General features: G+C 47.8%; 1 protein-coding gene across 4 annotated transcripts in view; it reads right to left on the reverse strand.

Annotated features, from left to right (window-relative positions):
* Nucleotides 1–22,008, reverse strand: part of LOC144734818 (repulsive guidance molecule A-like) — a 124,887-nt gene that overhangs the window by 80,518 nt on the left and 22,361 nt on the right. The gene's annotated exons all lie outside the window — the stretch shown is intronic.

Consider the following 22,008-nt stretch of genomic DNA (forward strand, 5'->3'; position numbering starts at 1 on the left):
TTCCGGCTTCAGTTTGGGGTCACACCCACAACAGCTCCTCCCCCCACCACCCCACACCCCCATCCACCACGACAAAAAAAAACTACAAAAAGTAAAAAAAAAGTTAAAAAAAGTAAAGGTGGAGCACTGCAAATATTTGCTGCACGCCACTGCTGGGCAAATGATAAACAGGGTTTGTAGACACACGCATATTTCTCGAATCGGACACCACCCACGTTCGACTGACAACTCAGAAGGTGTAGGGCAAGAGCTCAAAGTCCCCTTGTACTTCGAGGGGAGCTCTTATAGGAGGGTGTACTGACCTCTTCTTCCACGCCGACCAGAAATCTTGGAATGAGATGGGAGTACCCACACTTTCCTCCACCACAAGCAACCTGACAATCGATTAATTATGAGTGAATCCAATTATACTGCTGGGTGGACAGATAAAGGCGGGGTGGTGGGGGGGGAGGTTTAGATTTAAACTTGTCATTTCAACTGCCACTCCGGGAGATCAAACTGAACTTGCGACCTCTGGATCGCAGGTCCGGTGCACTCACAGTCACAACCACGACAGCCTCCCGCAAAAAAAAAAAACGTTACCCTGCCCCAATCGCTTCCCGTAAGAAACCGTCGCCAAAAAAGAAGAATTGTTTCGCTGTATAACGGACGGCATTCCACAGGGTGAACGGGTTAGAGCAGCAGGACTTGCAAGCCTTCAGACCTGATTTGGATTACAAAGTGGCTGCATTGAATTCTGATCCGCCGCAAGCAGAAAATATCACCCGGGGAGAGAGGAGCGTGAGTAACTCTGTGGTACATTCAGAAAGCACGGCCCCCTCTCTAATCTGCCACTCATGAGCCCCTCTATAATTAGGGGAGAGTAGTTAGAAAGGGTTATTATTTTAAGGGAAGGCGGTTTACGACCACGGCTTTGGCGGGGGAAGCTTTGTTAAGTAAGTGGTTTTAATATGATGGACAGGGACTTTGTTTTCCCGCAATTGAGGAAAACACATTCGCAGCTCCGACGGCTACACACTTAACGGGCTGCCCTCAGCAGATTTCCCGTATGACCGCAAATCACAAACACAACGAATCAAATCGATGAACAAACGAGACAGATTATAGAAATTAACCAATTTAGGAACGCACCGCTAAAAGCGTTTTTTTTTTAGCAAAGTCAGCAGACGATGGACCTGTTTGTTTGTGGTGGCTTCCACAATTTCAAAAACAATCAATGGATTTGACCCATGGTCTCACCCACGTGGCTTTTTGTTAATTTTACAATTCAGAAGAAAATTGGAAATGGCAAAAAAAAAACAAGTAGAGGCAGTTGATTTTTTGCGTTCAATTTAGATGATTTTGCTGCTATAAGTGTCCAAATGATAAGACACTTTGTTGAGATATAATTTGTGGCCAGGTCGCTTTTGAACGATAAGTTAATACCCGAGTGGGCTTTGTGTCTGGTAGGATGGGGATGGTTTAGTTGTATTTTTATGTGTTTGGGTGATTTTTAACCTTTCTTCTACTTTGCACTCCTATCTGTGTTTTGTACAGTTTGTTGTAACATGCTGACCCGCCCCGATTGGACATCTGTGAGAAAGAGCTTCATAGCTCATCGGATTCCTCCAGTATAAATAAACATTCTGATTCTTAACTGCGGTTCGTTATCAATTTGAGACGTAAAAATAACGTTCCAAGCGGCATTTTTTGTTGATTGCTTCATATACATCCTAATGGGTTCAAGTGACAGCTGCAGCCACTAGTGGCCGCTATTTACGCCGCAATATGTATTTTTAAGAATCGAAACTTGAATAGAGTTGAGATTATAAATCATGCAAATAGATCGAATCTCCGGAGGATGCATGGGTGACAGCTGTACTTTAAAAAAAGAAAATCTGCTAAATATTCCAGGCACCCACATTCCAATTAAAGTTCTACCTCAAATAAAAATAATCGTGGCAAGAGGCAGATAAAATCCACAGCACAGCACCATAATGCCAGGCATACGTTAGCAATGTCCTTGATCAGTAATTAAAAAGTAAAATTGCCCTCATTGCGCGTCGATTTTCCCCGCATGCACGCATACGGGCGAACATACTTTAAACGCGTACACACTGCGCCATAACCACACGCCAGGGATGGCGTTAATCTTAATGGTCAATTCCCGCTGCCTTCCAATCGCCACTTTTAATTAAAGGGAGTAACACCTCCAGCAATATTAACCCGGGCATTTCTCGCCACCAGCAGAGGTTGCAAAACAGTTCAAAGCGACTGCAAGAAGCGACTCCAAGTTTTGACTAAGTTGAAACTACTCAAGGTAGTCGCTTTCAAAGATGCTGCCAGTGATGCAGAAGTCGGCGCAATCCAGAGGTCGCCGGTTCAAATTCCATCTTCCGGCAAAACAACCGAAACAATGAGGCCAATTTCTTACATCCCCACCCCGCTTCTGTCCAACCAGCAGTATAAAAAAAATAATCGGTTACACCAACGACAGTTAAGTCAATCGGTGCGTCGCATGTGGTGGGGTAAAGTGTGGGTGATCCCATCTCTTTCAAGACGTCCAGCCAGCGTGAACGAGTCGGACAAAAACCCGATCGGAAGGGGGCTGTCTAGAGCTCTCTCTAGTGGAGGTGCCTTCTGCTACCAGTGGCACGAGATAGGAATTGCAGGGCTGCTCCTTTACCAAGCCGTTCGCTCACGGCAGATGGCGTGCCACTACACCCTGCGAAAGCCACAAATGTTATGCATACAGGAGGTCATCTCAGGCCGGCTAAACCCCTATCAAAGAATAAACTAAAGGTTATCCCCTAGTGAAATCAAACAGGTTTTCACAGGGAATAATACATGTGAGAAAAGGAAGACCAAGATGAAATGGGACCTAAAATTGTCCAGGGTGGCACCAGTTACTGGATTTGTAATTCACATTTTTTTTATTTGAATAAGCTTCACTATTCGTCCACCGTCCACACGGACGATGGGGCTAGCGAGCGAGGCGGATCATGGAGGTCTCGCAACGTTGGCCTACAACCGCGATGCCTCCAATCGCGATGCTCAAATGTGACCTCGGGATTGGTATCCTTCAACCAGAAAAGGGAGCGTTAATGGTGACAAAGATAAAGTAAGGGAATTGGTTTTAAACAACGCACGGGGACCGCACACGCGCCTCTTTAATATGCATGCCACGGACGTATGGCGGGAGAGGTTTCCACCCCCCACCTCCCCCCCCCCAGTCGGTCCAACAACCCCGAACGGTTCTGGGACGCTGTCAAAGCGATGGCGCATAAAATTAAAGGCGCGCTTAAAAATCTAAATCACCACGCACGCCGACCGTGCGTAGGCATGAACTTGAGCGTTGGCGACACATCCGTCAGCTATCCATCCAGAAAAGCCTCGACGCCGTTTTGTCACAAGGGTTTACAAAGCTTTCCAAAGGGTTTCGACTCTCTGTTTTTACATTAACAGGTTAAATGTCTTCACATTAACAGGTTAAATGTCTCACTAACACAGCCACCGGTGCTCGTTTTCCTCGATGTGGCGATCTTACATTGACATGCTAATTTCTCACTTTAACATCACTAGCCCTGCCCACTTCGCTTTTGACCCTTGGGCTACACCCATTTAAAAACCTTTAAAACATCCTGCCTCAGCAGCTTTCACGCAATTTTTTTCTCCTGATGACGATTGCTTTTGTTGCGATCGAAACGTCGTAGTTTTTTGTCATTTTTTGTTATTTTCTTTGAACCTATCTATGCGACTTTACCGAAAAACCCAAGAATATGAATTCCTGCAGTCACGAAAGCATTAAGTCAAGATTTAAGTCAAGGTTTATAAAGCTGTCCCTGGGATGTCTGACCGATTGGCTTTATGGGATACATTTAATGGGACGGCGGTTGGCGCGCGCCGGTAATCCGGCACCGTGGTGGCGAGGCTTTGGTGGATCACGCCGAGCGCCATGAAACGGCCCTTCTCGTGGGGCCTTCTGGGCAGAGGTCGCAACCGGGTACCCGATACCCGTACCCTACCCGATACCCGTGGGGCCTTCTGGGCAGAGGTCGCAACCGGGTACCCGATACCCGTACCCGGGTACGGGTAGGGTACGGGTACGGCCGGGTATGAGTACGGGTACCCGTTTGTGACCCTGGTGCGGCCGAGGACGGGTACGGGTAAGGAATCAAAACCCGTTTGCGACCTCTGCTTCTGGGTGCCATGTCATCTTCCAGGGGTCCATTCTCATAGGTAATGTGGGGGGGCGGGTGACGTTACACTGATTTCAGTAAAAGTTCCATCTTCATCGCTTGACATGACATCCGACAGCACAATTGGAATATGAAAGGGTGCGCGCGTGTGTGTGTGTACGCGCGTGCGTGCGTGGTTGGCAAAACAGCCCAATGTCACAATGCAGCCGTGACAAAGCAGCTTGCCCGCGTGATAGACCAATCGTCAGCACTGGCTTGGGGGGGTCACGGGTCAAGGAGCTGAGCCCCCCCCCCCCCCCACAGTGACAGATGTCTCGCACGATTTACATTCTCAGCCCTTCACCTCCCCCCCCCCCCCATGACTGCCCCCCACCTCTGAGCCATTTCTTTGCAATCTCTCCTCCCATCCGTGTCCTCCCCAGCTACGTGCCCCCTTCTGTCGCACACCGAAGAGTCTTATTTGCTGCGTCAGGCACTTTGGCCACAGTGTTAATCCGCCAGAATTTGCTTTGGATCTATCGACAAGTCGATCGTGTTAAGATTACATTTGCGATTCGTCCCATCTATTCGGCCGCCACTCCCATCATTAGTCTTGAGGACTAGCGATCATCCCAAAGTATCCCCCGCCGTAGCATACTTACTTTATCTCGACAAATGTGCTGCTCCGTCGGCAGTGGTGCACAAACATAACTAACAATAAACTCATCTTCTTGGTTCTTTTGGTAAAGTCACGTAGAAGGAAAATAATAAAATAATAAAAATAAAACATAATAAAATAATTATTATGTTATTTATTTATGTTATTTTATTATGTTTTATTATTTTATTATTTTCCTTCTACGTGACTTTACCGAAAGAAAGAACCAAGAAGATGAATCCCTGCAGTCACGAAAGCTTTAAATCGAAACAATAAACTCAGCACATTCGTCAACAATACTTTGGCGTCAAACGTAAAAAGGCAGGTGACGTTTGTGCCAATGGGCCTTCTTTACAGGACACGTATGAATTATAGATTTTTGTTACTTTCCCAAGCACCCAATATGATGCAACTCACTTGCATACACAATGTCCATTTTTCTGATGCCTATGCCATAACAAGTCATATTCCCTTGCTAAAAAAATACCCTTCTTTTCGGCACAATGACATGTATATTGCACCTCTATCAAATGTAAATTATATTTTCCTGTCCAAAGATCTTTCAGTGTTAATCTTAAATTCTTCGTCTAATACGAGGGTGAGTAATGCACATTCATAGGAGGCAAATGTACAACATTTAAACCAACTTGCAGGGTGTGGTGACGAAACATGCCTGTAATTCAGCACTTTGGAAGTGGGGTTGGCGGATCATGCCGAGATGGGAGTCATAAAGTGCATGAGTAGCTGCACAGCAAGTAGGATTCACTCACCTGTATCGGAGGGGTTTCGTTATCTATGAACGTGACGAAGCATCGATTCGGACTTCAAAATCAATTAATACGCTCACGGTACATGCACAGATTTATGCATGTCACAATTGCGTGTTTAGGTGGCATGCAAATGACATGTTGACAGTCTAGCCAATGGAGCAAACAATATTGAGGGAGACAAAAACTTACATTTTTTTATTGAGACTGCAAAAATAAAGACCCCCAAAAAAAACTATTCCAGAATCGAATCATGACAGTTGAAATCAAAGGGATGTTAATCATTACATACATAGTTTTCTCCCACTCCAGTTTCCTACCATGAACAAAAACCTCCGGATTCCAACCCATTTCCTACCGTACACAAAAAAATAATCGCCCCAAAATACCAACGTGGTAGAACCCTGACGGGCAGCAAGCAGAGTGAGACTCGGTGAGGCTTTGCGAGGTAAAAAGAAAATGTTATTACACGAGTGGCAGCACATGATGGGGGGGACAGAGTGTGCCATCGGGATGATCTAAAGAAGTGGGCTTCCAAGGCAGTCAAATCCGTCAATCTTCACAGCTGGGAAGCCACTAACGACGACAAAAAATAAAAACGCAAGAGCCCATCTCGCATCTCCGCACGGTCCCTGGAACCATCCGAGATCACCGGCACGTTCAGAAAAAAACAATCGACCGAGCAAAGGAGGCAAGGGGACGTCGTGGAAATCCGGGGGGTGGGGGGGGCCCATTCGGAAGAAGAATTCTGCAGCCCGAAAAAATAAAAAATATCTCTCCTGGCCGTGCAAATGTTTGCGCACCGCATACGCCGGCGCGCAATCTTTCACCAGGGTTGGCACCAAGGAGAGCTTGCGCTGAGAGTGCAGGTGCTTCCGTCGAATTCGAGGGCACGAGCACTCTCTCGTAGCCCGAGCACTCTCTCGTAGCCCGTCCTCCCTTGCAGAGTCTTCCGTTGTTAAGCCGTGTCGGCAACCGGCTCCCACCACAAAAAACTTACGCGGCCACCTCTTCCAGACGACGGCCGCGCACAAGACCCACAGCTGCAAGTCAAACGCTCGCTCTAACCAACAAAAATTAAACAACAACAAAACTTGGGATGGACCGTCCTCTGAAATAGAACGCGCGGCTGCCGCGGGACGGGTTACGTTACGGCAGCTCACAGAGAGGAGTTTGTGAAGCCCAATGGTGGGGGAGGCGGGGAGGGGGCAAGGGGGGGGGGGGCTCACTCACTTAATCTCACGGCCGGCTCTATATATCTCGGGACTACACAGGGGTTAATGGCAGCGAGGCCAGTCGCCGAATGGAAGGAATTGAAATTCTGCGGCTGCGATCGCATTAATTTGCACAAAAAGCCATTTGTAACAAGCCACCATGGCCGGCCGCTATTTATCACGACGGCGAGGGGCAAGCCTTCCTCGCATACGGACCTGTCATTCATCCGAATTGCATCGTAAGTCATGGCAAATCGAGGCTTTTCCCCCCATTCACTTTTAACAACAATGATTAGGATTCCACAGATTCTCCGTTCACGAAAAAAAACACTCTGGAGAAAGTGCTCCGATCGCCTGGAGAGTCTACAAAGCCCCCCCCACCTAATAATGGGCACCGATGGCAAGGCTTTGTGGCAGCGAGCGAGAGACAGAACCGCGGATGTAAAACGCTTTACACAGAGGAATGAGCACCTGATACAATTTTCCATTCGTAAAGGTTTACGTGGATTTGTATGAAAAACACGAGCAAAGAGAAGGCAAGCACGCCTCAAACTATCTTGGAGATTGAAAACGTACACTTTTGTGAGGGGTGGTGGGGGAACTGACAGCCAGCAGCTTTGCACGTGGCCCGTGGCCACACAAGATCTCCAGAGTCAAAACAGTCCCAAGAACAACAATTTGTCACTGCAAGCATCTTAGCCACACACAAAATCGGGTACTCGAGCGAGGGAATATCTTTGTGACAACAGGCGACAATGCTGCCGTTTCTAATTTTAAAACACGCTGAATTACTTATGTCACTGCAAGAGGGCCCTTCTGACCGAGGTGTACGTGCCATTGTGTGGCCCTACCATAGGTATTTTAAACACACAGGGAGCCATTCGGGCCCTCTGCAAGCAACCACAACAAAGAATTCCTCACCCCCCTGAATTCAAAAAGGACAGACGGAGCCACGAGTCTTAAGCGCCACGGACCTGCGGTGTCGACGCATTGTCCCCGAGTGACAATGCCCCTTACGGATGGGACCGGCCTTCGCGCGCCCGCAACAATCGCTGCACGTTTCGACTTGAGTGGCCACTTCCATGAGCCCCATTCAAGCGGGGCGGGGAGGGGCGGCACAAAAACTGGGGAAGGACAACGCAGCTGGACTGCCCGCGCACAATAACAACAGCTCGTGACAAAGACCGGCAGCCTCGCCGATTCATAGTGCCAAGCGAGCGAAAACTGCGCAGACCCGAGCCTCCATCCCTACCGCCGCGTTTAAAACCGGGTGCAATGAGGTTGCTTTTTGCTACCTTTTCCCCTCCACAATCCCCCGCACCTCCACCCCCTGCCGCCTGACCCAGTCATTGTTTGCCGGGTAATTGGCCAATGAAGCAGCTTGGCCAGCATGGGTGCCACACTCAATGGGGGGGGGGGGGGGTCTTTAATTAGACCTCCGCATTGAGTGTGGCAGTAGCGCCGCCAGGAATTGGCAGCAGCCACAGCCTTCTATTGTGCTTTTCTAACCCTTTTTTGTGTAACCCTCGAACTCACGGAAAAAAAGATATCAAAGACAAAGTATTTGCCAACAGCGGTCAAGCATGACCATAAAAGCGAGGTTTTGTAGCACTGGCAAGCAACAATGCATCCATCCGTCCATTAAAATCCATTCTTATGCTCAAGACAAATTCTTAGAAATGTGCAGCGGAGAACTGAATATATATCGATGCAAATCATCTGAATATGAGATGACAATGGCAAGTAACAATCACCATCTCTCACGGTCACACGACGCAACAATCTGTCCAGTTCCCGCAAAAGAGTCAAATTTCATGGCTCCATCTCTGCGGCGTCTACTCCTGGGTACGATCCCAACCCTGACGCCAGCTGTATATTTGGAGTTTGCATATTCTCCCCGTGGTCACGTGGATTTTTTTTTTCTCCGGGTCCTCCGGTTTTTCCCCCTCCACATTTAGAAACATGCATGAAGATTATTCAGATTATTTTGGTGCTATAAATGTCCAAATGATTGGCAAGTTTGTTGAGCCATCGTTTGTGGCCAGGTTGCTTCTGAAAAACAAGTTAATACCTCAGTGGGCTTTGCCTGGTAGGATGGGGATGGTTTAGTTTTATTTGTGTGTGTTTGGGTGATTTGTTCCTTGTACTTTGCACTGCTATCGTGTTTTTGTCCTGTTTGTTGTTGTAATGTTCTTACCTGCTTCTACTGGGCATCTGTGAAAAAGACCTTTAAAGCGCATCGGATAGCGCCAGTGTAAATAAATATTATGATTCTGATTCTGACGTTCCCCACCTTTGGCTGCCACTCTATTCTTAGTCTCGACCGCCGGCCAAGGTGCCTTCTAGAGACACGTCCCTCGTCAAGCCCCCCAAACTTTTTATTTTTTGTATTTAACAAGAGCCCAGGACACAAAGAACAAACAGTCGCAATGGGAAAGGGGGAGGGGGCACAACATCCACGGACAAAAGCCACAACTCGGTGACTGCTGGGTTTAGGCGAAGGGAGAAAATTGGGCGCACTGCCCCATCCAGGTAGGGACTGCGAGCGACAGGGTAGGTATTATATGGGGGGGGGGAATAACCCACCAATCCACCAACCTTTCTGAGAAATCAATACCACGTCCCTAAACTTTGTGCGTTCTACAATCTACGCGTTCCTCCGTCTCTGCAATTCCTAGCATGCAACCTCTGCACGTCACTTTGCACACTTTTCGGCTTTTGTTCGATATTCTTAGTCAGCGTCCGTGTACACGCTTCCTCCGCCTCTCAACTGGTTATAATTAAAGGATTTTAATCCGTCGATTTGACGCCAAACATGATCGCAGGCGGGGCGCAGAATGAAAACAGCGGCACAACGCATGCAGGACCCCTCGTTGAAGGGGTGGCTGCGGGTGACCAGAGATCTGAGCGCAGTGCCCTTTTCAATAAAAACTTCCCCACGCCAACTCCATAAAGACTATAAACTATTTATTTTACCAGGTAAAGCCCACTCAACTATACAGCGCTTTTCAGAAGCGACCTAGCCACAAATGATAGCTCACCCAAGTGGCTTATCATGTGGAAATTGAAATCAGCTGTAAAATTCTCTAAACGCATATTGATTCTAAATGCGGAGGGAAAACCGGAGGACCCGGAGTAAAATACACGTGACCATTGAGAGAACATGCAAACTCCAAATGTACAGGCCTCAGGGTTGGTATTGAACCCACGAACTCCTGCATACCAGGCGAGGTACTTAACATCCCACCACCACAGCACCCCAACTCATTACGGGGACCAACTCGCAAATGCAGCAGGACAACACAGGCACCTACACCGCCACGAAAACAAAAACAGCACAACTTTACACGCGCGTTATCCGACAACTCGTCGGCACGCGTTCTTAGTCAGCCTTCACGCCCGTCAGGCCGGCCGCCCTCCCGCCCACGCTGGGCCACCATGTGTGTCCGGCCCCACCGCTAACGAACGAGCGTGACGAATCGGCACCCAGATGGCGCAGCGGGCGTGCAGACGCGCGCACGCACGCGCACGCCCCACCACCATCCTCATCCCAATCATCTCCCAAATGAAGCAATAAGCCGCTCGCACCTGGTACCGCTCGGGGATTAGCGCCCGCAGAGGCTTCCGCGTTGGTGGTGATCGCGGTATCAGTGCGGCGGTACGAGGGGGGTGGGGGGGAGGGGGGGCGGAGCAGGATTTCTCGCGAGCGGCACATCTGGGGTCTCCGCTCGGGGGCAAAGAGAGCGGGAGGAGAGGCGTCGCGAACGCTCGAACATCGTCGAAAGGATAAGACGCAAACCGGGCAGAACAGACGGCCCCCTTGCACGTTGACAACGACGCTGTCTTGTGGGAGCGGAGCCAGGGGAGAGGCACAACGCTTGAGACACAGGATGGAGGAGAGGGAGCACAACACAGAAAGATTTTTGGGGGTAAAAAAATTGACAAGGAGTTTTGAATTTGTGTTTGATAAACACGCAAATGTACATACCGACGTGCGTCAAGAAAAGTTCTCACCAGCGCCCATTACCGGCTATGACCGTAACTATTAGGAACAAACAACATGAGATAATGTAACAAACAACTGAAAAAAGCGCGCAAAGAAGCACGTGGAGGTGTGTGTGCAAGGTTTTGCATTCGGAGATGGGTGCAGGACGGCACGGATCGTAGACGAAGTCAAGACGTCGCACCGAAGGCGAGGGAGAGAAGATGGGCGGGGGGGCGGGACGTGCCGTTAGAAGAAGCGATGTTGGCCGGTTTGTCGGGAGTGGCGGCCGAAGAAAGAAATGTGCCTGGGAGGACGTTCACCATTGAGACGTGGGGGAGTGAAATTGGCCGAGCTGCATCGTGAGGCCATGAGTGATTGCAACAGATTTCGAGTGGCCTTCATCCAGCATGGCTGATGATCAAGTTATACCGATGTCACGTTTAGACAAAGGACGCCAATGAAACGTCACAAATGAGAAGCCCTAAAGAAACAATACACAAAGGGGACGGCAAAAACCGAGACAAATAGATTATTGGATCGCAGAATGCCTACTTTTACGCATCTACTGTTTTTTCCCATCAATTCCTGTCGAAGATCCCGAGACAGCGGAAAACAAGAGGCCGTTGTGGTTCACGCGCCGCACCTTTGTCGACGGGATTTTTTTTCTGTACCACTTCGCCAGCCCGCACGGCACAATCTTTTACACGCAAAGTGCTTAGTCAAGAGAGGGGGGGGAGGCGTTGTTAGCAATCGTTGTGATTTTACATTTAGCCCCCCATCAATTAAGATGCAAAGCGGTGCCCATCAATGTTTAAAATGGAGTGATAATTCTCTTTGCCAATAAGCTGGTACACCCGCGATGCCGACACCACTAAATATTGCATGTTCCGTAATGATCTGGCCCAAAGTACAAGAGCGCGGAGAGAATTGCCCAGCAGATACAATTAGCAAACAGTACTCATTACTAGAAACAAAACGTACAACCAGCGCAAACTATAAAGGATGTTGTATTATGATAAAAATAATAATTTATAATGTATGTTGAACTTCTTTTGCACCTGATGTAGCCAACCGTGATAAGTCAGTGGTGTGGGGGAAGGACAAACTAAAACACAACAATTACTTCTAAAGGAATTAGCTTTCAATCGAGAAAATGTGAAAGTGAATAGCTGCAGAGCGCGTTCCAAACGGCAACAAAAAGCACGCGATGCAGTGACCATCTTAGTCAATTCACCGTTGACGGTAACATTTATTCCAAACTGGATAAAATTACCCGCAAATTACTCAGCGGCCATTGCTCTCTGCACTTCGAAAACTTGGCAGGGCCCTCCTGAAAAAAATAGGATTGTTGTTTGACCGTACTTCACCACGCTGGTCTGTGTCGGGTGGTGTTAGGTGGCGTGCCCGCGACCAGTTCCGATATCACTCACCAATGATGTCATCAGCTGTGGCTTGGAATGGTACTTAGGTCCCTGGGTTCATAGGGCAGTGCGCCAACCACTATGTGGCTGATGCACCCCCCTACAAACCTATACATTACATTTCAATTTAAAGCTTTCGTGACTGCAGGGATTCATATTCTTGGTTCTTTCAGTAAAGTCACGTAGAAGGGAAAAATAAAACAATAAAATTCTCACGACGTTTTTTTAAAATTTTCTTGCTGTGGTTTTCACACCTGATGTTGATTGCTTGTGTTGCAATCGAAACGTCGTGAGAATTGTATTGTTTTATTTTTTATTATTTCCCTTCTACGTGACTATACATTACAATTACCGTATGCAATCTTCACATTACAACTCTAAAATAAAATATAAAAATACCATTTATTTTACCCAGACAAATAAAAAAACCTATTTAGAATTTTCGTGCTACATTGGGAAGTTTTGGCCAATGCCATTAATGAGAGTTTAGACTCTCGTGGGATGAAACCGGAGAACACTAACCACGCACGCTAAAACAATGCCAAAGAAAAAAACCGCTAAAACTACAACAACAACAAAAATACGCGAGTTTGGAGGAGTCTTTCGCGAAACGTGACGACCCACATGTGCTGGACCACACGCATTTAAGAAATAAAAAATAAAATATCGCGGAGGCAAAACAAGCACAGGCGGAGCGAGCACACACACACGCACGCACGGAGACGCAAGAGCTCGCGAAAAAGCTGCCTGGGTCAGAACTGATCTGGACCGTTGCGGCGTGGCAGCACAAGGTCAGCCCCTCATAGCGAATTGTGATCGGTGGGCTGACCCGAACACACTGCCGCCGCGACCCCTGCAGACACTAACATTCCTCCACGTTCCCCGCCGCCCCCCCCCAGGAAGGAACCGTGAAGGACCGCACGGCTTTATGAGCGTCAGTGACGTTAAACGCCCCCTGGAAAGAAAAAAAAACCGCTAACGGGCTTTGGCCTTTTGCGGAACGATCAGAGGGGGAAGGAATAAAAAAGACTTTGGACGCAAACGGACAAAAAGGGAGCCATTGTCTCGTTACACCAGGTGAGAGCCCTCTGGAGATTACGGCTATTTTGAAAAGGACAGTTGCGATAATAAAGATAGTGCCAAGTAAACGTGTGTATGTATATATACACACTGCAAGGGCCTGTAAACTATAAAAACGCTGTAGACCGCACCTCTCGGCAAGCTTGATTTGCTCGAAAAGCCGACACATTTTCAGTGAATACGGGGCAACATAACAAAGCTCCGATTCATTAACTATAATCTATTTTACACCATCGGATATATGCATCCAATTGCACGTGTGGGATCCAATTACTTACAATATATGCAATCATAATAAAATGTGTTAATATGTTCAATGTAGGTAGATGCGGTGCAAAGACTCGTGAAATTTTGACTTAAATTCTTACTTTACATTTCGTTGTTTTTAGTTACTCGCTTACCTATGTCTCTATGTCGCACTCATTCTCACCTTAACTTAAAAGTTTTCGTGACTGCCTGAATACATATTCTATGGGTCTTTCGGAAAATCCACGTAGATAGAAAAATAATAAAAATATCACGACGTTTCGATCGCAACACAAGCAATCGTCTTCAGGTGAGGACGATTGCTTGTGTTGCGATCGAAACGTCGTGATATTTTTATTATTTTGATATCTACGTGGCTTTACCGAAAGACCCATAGAATACTCATTCTAATGTTTTGTGTATTAGTTGTTGCTGGACATCTGTGAACAAGAGCTTCGCAGCTCATCGGATTCCCCCAGGATAAATTAAGATTCTGATTCTAAACAAATAAAATACCGTACAAACGATAGAAAAAAACAGAAATAATAAGAAACGATGATTGTGACAATAATCTATTCCTGAACTGAATCACTGCTGTCAATCATGCCTATCCAAAACTTAGGGAGGGAGGGAGGGAATGGAGTAAAATCGAAAGAGCAATTTTTTAAAAAACACGACCTTAAATTAACTTTTATCTCTTATTAATTATCTCTCTTATCAACGTTCGCGAAATTCCAAAAGGCAAGTAACGATGAAGGTTTGTATTCATCTTCAGCCGCGTCGAGGGCAGGGTGGCGCCGTGGTAACCGTCTTGTCTCTTAGGACCAAGGGCCCGAGGTTCGATTCCTGACCAGCGCGACTTTCTTGGTGGCGTTTGTATGTTGTTCCCCTGTTCTGCATGGGGTTTTGCTCCAGGTTCTCTGGTTTTCTTCCCATAGCTCAGGGGTCGGCAACCTGCGGCTCCGGAGCCGCATGCGGCTCTTTTGAACCTTGACCGCGGCTCCGGGGCGGATGCTAGCGACGGGAGGAGGCGCACTGTGACACCTGCTCTGGCGTTGCCGCTGCTGACAGGTCGCCGCTCCGCTCCACACTGCCCGCCCGGTGACAGGCAATAACGTTGCCGTTGCTTTGTCACATGTTTGGAAGAAGTAAAAACCTTCCTGGGCAGCAAAGAGCTCACCTTTGCTGAGCTGGAACAGCCAGAGTGGCTGGAAAAATTACATTTTATGGTAGACATGACAGCACATCTAAACACGCTAAATACAACCCTTCAGGGGAAAGGAGGCACAGCCCTGCACATGCTGGAGGAGGTTTTGGCATTCGAGCGCAAGTTGACAGTGTTTGTCAAAGATTTACAGAGAGGTACACTGTCTCACTTTCCCTCTTTGAGAGAGTTCAAACAAAGTCATGATACGATAAATTTGGAATATTTCAAGTCTGCAATCACCACAATGCAAAGTTCGTTTGGGAAACGATTCTGTGAGTTCAGAGAGGAAAAAACGACATTATCCTTCCCTGTCACTCCCCTGGCGATCGATCCATCCCTATTGAATATGACTGCATTTGCAGGTGTAAGTCAACCTGATCTTGAGATGGAACTGGCCGATATAGCCGACAAAGATATATGGGTGTCCAAGTTCAAATGCTTGACCGCTACTCTTGAGGATGTTGCCCGTCAGAAGGCCATTCTGGCTCAGAATCATAAATGGAGTGATATTGAAAACCTTCCCAAACAGGACAAACTTGTATTCGAAACATGGAATGCCATCCCCAACACTTATATAAACATGAAAAAGTATGCATTTGGAGTCCTGTCGATCTTCGGCTCCACATATGTATGTGAGCAGGTCTTCTCCAACATGAACTATATTAAAAACAAACATCGATCACGCCTCACAGATGACAGCTTGCAAGCCTGTGTGAAAATGAAGGTGACGTCTTACAGCCCTGATGTGCAGACACTGTGCACTGAGGTTCAGGAGCAAAAATCCCATTAACCAGGTAATTTAGCTATTAATTTGCAAAAATATATTTTACATTGTTAAGTGAAAAAGTCCTTTTTTTATTCAGATTGACAGCTGACTGCACGATCCTGTATATAGCAATAAGGTAAGAAACAATATATGCAGTGTTATATTTGTGTAGTACCGTCGAATACAGGTCGACACCCGGGGTTGAGGCACACTGAGGTTTATTACAACAACCGTCGTGACATACACACTTGAGGGGGTATCGGCCCCCTCACCCGTCTTTCTGAGGACACACCTCCTAGCTAACCCTAGCCTGCCTCAGAGTCCTCCTCTCGTGGACTAGGGGAGGCTATCTTGGCCCGACACTGGTCAGTCGGGCCCGGTACTCAGAGTCCAGACCAACACTGGCTCTGGCTCTGGCACCACACCACTGGCTCGAGCCTGCGCGGTCCTGACAAGGACGGCGTAGCAGGGGGAGACCAGGGCTCTATCTCGGACGTCTTCCGTCTTCTCTTCTTAGCTAACCCAACTCTCCCTAGCCCCCCGATACATTCCCCTTTTATACATCCCCCTCCCTGAGGGGTGGGGCCCCGGGGGATCGTAACGTCCGAAGCGCGGACGTCGTAGAGGGCACCTGCCCGTGCACTGACGTAGCCCCGCCCACTGTGCTAGTTTCCCGTTGGATCCCATACATATCAGCTCGACACATATTTCCTCCGTAAGACCCCTACATCTGTTTTAAATGTTGCAATGGTTTTGCGGCTCCCAGTTTATTTTTTCCTTCGGAAACGGGTCCAAGTGGCTCTTTATGTCTTAAAGGTTGCAGACCCCTGCCATAGCTCAAAGAAAACCAAGTTAACTGCTCCTGGGGGAAAACATCCCAATGCTGAAATATTACCTGGAAAATAATGAATTGCGATCTCACACACAGCAGCAGCTGCTGCGAAAACTTGGTAGGACCCTCCTGAAAAAAAAGTCATAAGACTCGGCAAGGCATTCCTGGATAAACAAGTGCAATGAATAAACAACGATGCTTCGGTCTGGTCACAGCGGACACAATCAGACAGCGTTCCATGCTGCATGGTAACTGCCAGGCGCACCATCCCTCACCAACGCACCGCTGCAGCCGCCGCCTTACCCTAGCTCGCGCGAAAGCTTCCCGCACGGAGCCTGACTGGCAGCAGCAGTCGTCTCAACTTCACCGCCGCCGCGCACGCTAGATGTCTCGCGGAGCTGACTTCGTCGAACAAAGTATCGAAACAGCGATTTAAGAACGGGAAAGAGTCTTGTGTTTTTTTTTTACACACACACTAAGGATCGGGAGAACAGACAGCGCTGTGGTATGGGCATGTAAAGAAGAAGAACGGCATTTAACAGACGTCTAGAAGAAAAGCAGCGACAACGATAATTGAAGATAACAGAGGCCGAAGACACCCGTGGTGAAACAGATGCAAGTGCTGTGCTGGAAGAATTGTAAAGGAGAGGAACGATGTGGACACGACACCAACGGAAATACACAAAAGACTCTACAGTTCGTGGATAAATACAGCCTCCATACAGAGGCTGGAAGAGAGAGTAGCAAAATAGCAAACAAAATAAAATCACGGCCCAAAAACACCCCCCCACCCCCCAATCCACCCACTGGCTCACGGTATTCCCAACCAACGGAGCAGAATGAGTGTCAATCGATCCGATCGCCTTTGGGGGGGGGCCCCTATGATCTGCTCCACTCCCTCCTCCCAGGAGGTGCCAAGCGCGGCGTTGAGATAATTACCTGAGGGGGGGGGGGGGCGCGGAGGGCTCAGCGAACCGAGAGGGCCCGGCAAACTTGCGCATCCCCAACTCCAACCTTGCGGCCAGAGCACGCACCACTTTGGTCACAGAGCACCCCCCCCCCCCTTGAAAACAGCTCTCCAGTTATTCCTGCCGCCCTTGTAAACACGCTGGCACAGTCGCACGCCGAGAGCGCCGACGGCCAAAATGAAACGCACGCTAAATTTATACCGAGCTTTATTCCGTGTGACTAATCTGGCTCGTGAGAGCAATCATTCAAAAACGGGGGTTTGTTTATTATTTTCCCTATTAATGCCCTCCGCAGTAAACGGAGCCGCCTGCACACGGTTCAACGTATACCCACGTAGCACATACTTCATGTAAAATAATAATAACATTGAACACAGCTAAATGCTTTGGGGGAAAAAAATACAGAGAATAGTGAGCAATTTAGTTAAAAATATGTTTTAAAGTCAATGACCAGCCAGAGAAACTGGTAGACCTGAAATCCGATGACACAATTTAAATTTACACTGGTGTGAGGATTCTGGGTGGCTCAGGGTGGCTAACACTGTCAGATACACTGAGCCGGCACACCACTGAGATCACCAGCAACCAGAGATTGAAAAATAATTGGGTTCTCAAGGTGAGATTTTGTCTCAGCCCTGGTCACCAATGCCTGGACACGAACGTTTAATTTGTTTGTGCATTTAAGCCCTCAACAAAAAAATCAGTTTGACTATAAATGTGACAATAATTACCCTCGGTGACAGGGCGGGTGGGAAATTGCTGCTCGGAAGCAATTCTGTGACATCCCCTCCGTGGGCCATGGTCTAAACATGAACGTTTGTGCGCACTGCTCTACGGAAAAAAACATGACCGGACGCGATGCCAATGGCACATTCTGGATAAAACTGAGAATATGTTTTTTTGTTCAATGCACAGGCAGCATCTTCTGACGTACACGTACATCATCAGAACAGAATCTGAAGAAAAACTAAAATAAAATAAAAGGCCATGCGGGAGGGCGTGTGGCATCGTTTGCCGCCATCTATCATTGTGTGTGGTGGTCGTGTCGCAACAGTTCTCTGCGGCGAGTACAACGTCTACTGCTACGACTCTCTAAATAAAATTTATGCCAAGCAGCTTGCGCGTTTCCAAGATTAAGCGGTGAACGGGGGGGGAGGGACCCACACACTGAACTTGCACACGTCTCTGAACGAGAACAAGGGGTTAAGGAAGTATACAAAGCCACGATAGGGCACCACTCCCGCCCCCCAATCCTACACAGGCAGCGCCTTGGACTGCTGCCAGTGGCACCGATGGTGCTTTTTCTTCGAGCTTCATTGAAATGCAAACAAATGTTTACAAAACACGACGAACAAAAACCCAGGCTCGAGCATCAGCTGCTCATCGCAAATAGCATGCTAATTTGTCCAAACAAAATGCTCTCCCGGCAAACATGGCAACACAAACAAACACACGTCTATTTGTTGCCTAAAACTGAAACAAGTAGAGTCGGTGCAACAGTTGTAGAATGGGAAAAAAAAGGAGGGGCAGTAGAAAGCTTTTGAAATGTCACTCATCATCATCATCACCACAGCCAAGGTCTATCCACTGCCTGCTAAAGACGACCCCCATCATCCCCAACGTCGTTGCAATCCCTCGATCGCACGTGGTCCTGCGATGTCAATAATGCATCTCTCGCTCCTGCTCATAAACCGACCTCATTGCCCCACCTCGGGCAGTGGCCACCCTCCCAGGTGCATTCTCTCCTTTGCTGCCAAACGGTCATTGGTTTAGTCCAGAGGCCATCGTACATTTCTTTCGACGTTACCGGCCAAACCCAATTACTTTCCTTGACAGTCATTGTGGTATCCTCACTCATGCACGCCTAGTTGTGTGTGCAGCAACTGGATAGTAGTCCATTAATTACGAATTGTAATTTTAAGTTGATTTTGTTGAACCAGGTGAGAAGTCAAGACACCAAGATGTACGTACGTATGATGAACTTATTTCGTACCATACGTAGCCAACCGTGCTAATCGGAGGTGTGGGGGAAAGACAACAAACTAAACACAAAAAGCAGCTCTCAAGAAATTAGTTTTCAATCTAGATGATTTCAAAGTGCATAGCTCCAGTGGCTTCCTAATATCAGAATGAAGAACGTTCCAGACGGCCGCAGAAGTGCATCTGAAAGTGTGCGATGACCAGCCAAAGGCCGCTGCGAGGATGACCGGAGTTTGCGTGATGGTTTATGCTCCTTGACGAAACCAGCAAGGTATTGTGGTTCATTTGTGGCAAGCACTTTGGGTGGTAATGAATGTGACCTGATAATGTAATCGTTCGGCAACTGGAAGCCAATGCAGCTCGGTGAGTACTGGACGGACATGGTTGGATCTTGCAGTACCCGTCGAGATGTATAATTTTCAAGAGTGACCTGGGGAATTCATCTGCCAGTAGGGAGCAACGATTGGCTATGCACGATTTTCCAAGGAATGATTTGCAGGTAATTTTTGGAAATGTATCATTTGGATCCTGATGTGCAACAATGCATCAATGAATGAATTCAAGTAGATCCTTCTGCTCCAGATGTGAGCATCAAATCACGTGTGTATTTAACAATTATTTATGGTTTACGTAAATCACATGAATATAATATTTTCGAATGTAACATTTAGGTTCAGAGAAAACAAAACTGCACAGTAGACTTAGAAAAACGTGGAACAATACAAAGGAGACCACAAAAAACTACAAAAATAACCGACTAGTGAAACAAATCACACAAACAAACAAATCATACAGTTCATATAATAGCTGGTACGAGCCAAGCCTGATCATTAGTAATCCTCAAAGTTATGAAATCGTGATTCACAGCTCGTTGTCAATTTTACTGCTGGATGACTCATCGCGCCGTGTCAATTACGAGGGTTGTTTGACGACTTCACCACGCTGGTTTCGTGCGATTTGCTAAAAGTTGGGGGGGGGGGCAGATTTCGCTCAGATATCATCTCACAAATATTGTTTGCCGTGCGGTCGGTAACAGAACTCTGGCAACCAAGTTCAGAGCTAAAAAAAAACGTACAAACCGTTCTGCGTGCCACCACTCCCCACCTCTGATCATTAACGCGCAGATAAATAAAATTAACATTGGCTCGCCAAAATCCGTTTTTATCGACTTTGTTTCTTAAAAGCTCAAATCCCAAGCAGGGAGATCCGCCACCGTGAACACAAACAGGCCGTGTGTTATTGAAGTTTTCCTCCTGCCACCAAACCACATTCCCCCCCCTCGCCCCGACCAATGCTCCCACAACTTTTTTCCGACCAACATTCGCAGCAAGCTCGCGCACAATGAACAAATGCGGCCATACACAGCCCTTCAAAAAATGTTACTTCACGCGGGCCGAGGGCACTTGCTGCGAGTCGGCGCAAGAAATAGAACGTTTAGCCTGGCACACTTTCTCTCATTTCGCGGGGAGACATTCCAGATTTTAAAAAAATAGCACCTCGCACCCGACTCGAATATTTTTTTTCTTAAATGTAAATACTGTGGCCCCTTTGTTGAAAACCTAGACACGCTACGAACGCTAGAGCAAAGGGGCTCCTTTTTCAGTTCAATCTCATGCAGCTCGGCTACCTGGGCCAGACAAATAAAAAAAATGTCAAGTGCCAGTGTCAACATGGCTGGAGCGGGCGGAGAGGGTCCAAGCAACTTACTTTTTAATGAGTTTCTTTTTTTTTACCTCTATTCGCAAGAGTAACATAACACAGTTGCAATTTGTAAACGGTGTTATTGCACGACAACGACACACGCGGATCGCATGGGAGCGCGGAGAATTGACAACGAAAACGTGCACAAAGTGGAAGCACAGAGAGGAGATGCGTACGTGGGAACTGAACGGAGAGACGGGAAGAGGAGTGGACCGACGTGGAGGGTTCGAGACCAAACACGAGTTGGTGCCATCCTATGGACTGCTGAGAATACAAGTTGATGGCCGGTGGGCAAGATCGAAAATGAATGTCAGCCAGAAAAGGGGGGGGCGGGGCGTGGGTGGGTGGAAGACAAACCGCAAAACGACGTCAACCAGAAGAGACGGAGCAACTTTTTTCACCGCAAGTCTGCGAAAGATGGCGATGCTTTGGGGAGCCCCCCCTTCATCTAGCAACGCCCTCACGCAGAGGCCAGGGCCGATGAAATATTTTTTGTCATTATAAATGCTTTACTGGCAGGTCGTCCTGGGTGCGACGTTGTTAAGACTGCAGCCGGGGATTGTGTCACACCTAAAAAAAAAACACGCAGTGGAGCGAGGGAGGGAGGGAACCCGAGCCGTGGACCTGCTCGTGCAATTCTGCAGATGCACTTTTCAGCTATGATCAATCTACCGCTCAGCGAAGGCCTCTCCCAAGTTGTCGCCAAGGGTTCGGCGATGCAAAGGTCCATCCAGAACCTACCCACACTCGCACGAGCCAACTTCGTCTCTGAGTCTCCGCGTTTGGGCGTACTCTCTCGGGTGCGTTCCCCTCCTTTGGCTAGCAATCCATCGCTGGTCTCGTCCATAGACCGTCATCCCTCCCTTCCAGCGCGGAGTCCTACCTGAGCCCAGACTTTTCTTAACTGTACATACGATCATCATCATCATGGGACCTCCTTTGCCAGTACCAAAATAAGAGAATAGGTTGTACATACGATGCTTGTACATACGATGTCTCTAAGTTGTGTATGCTCCCTTATCCACG

Source organism: Lampetra planeri, chromosome 53 (genome assembly GCF_965212315.1).
Source record: "Lampetra planeri chromosome 53, kcLamPlan1.2.h2, whole genome shotgun sequence".
In the NCBI taxonomy this organism is placed as follows: domain Eukaryota; kingdom Metazoa; phylum Chordata; class Hyperoartia; order Petromyzontiformes; family Petromyzontidae; genus Lampetra; species Lampetra planeri.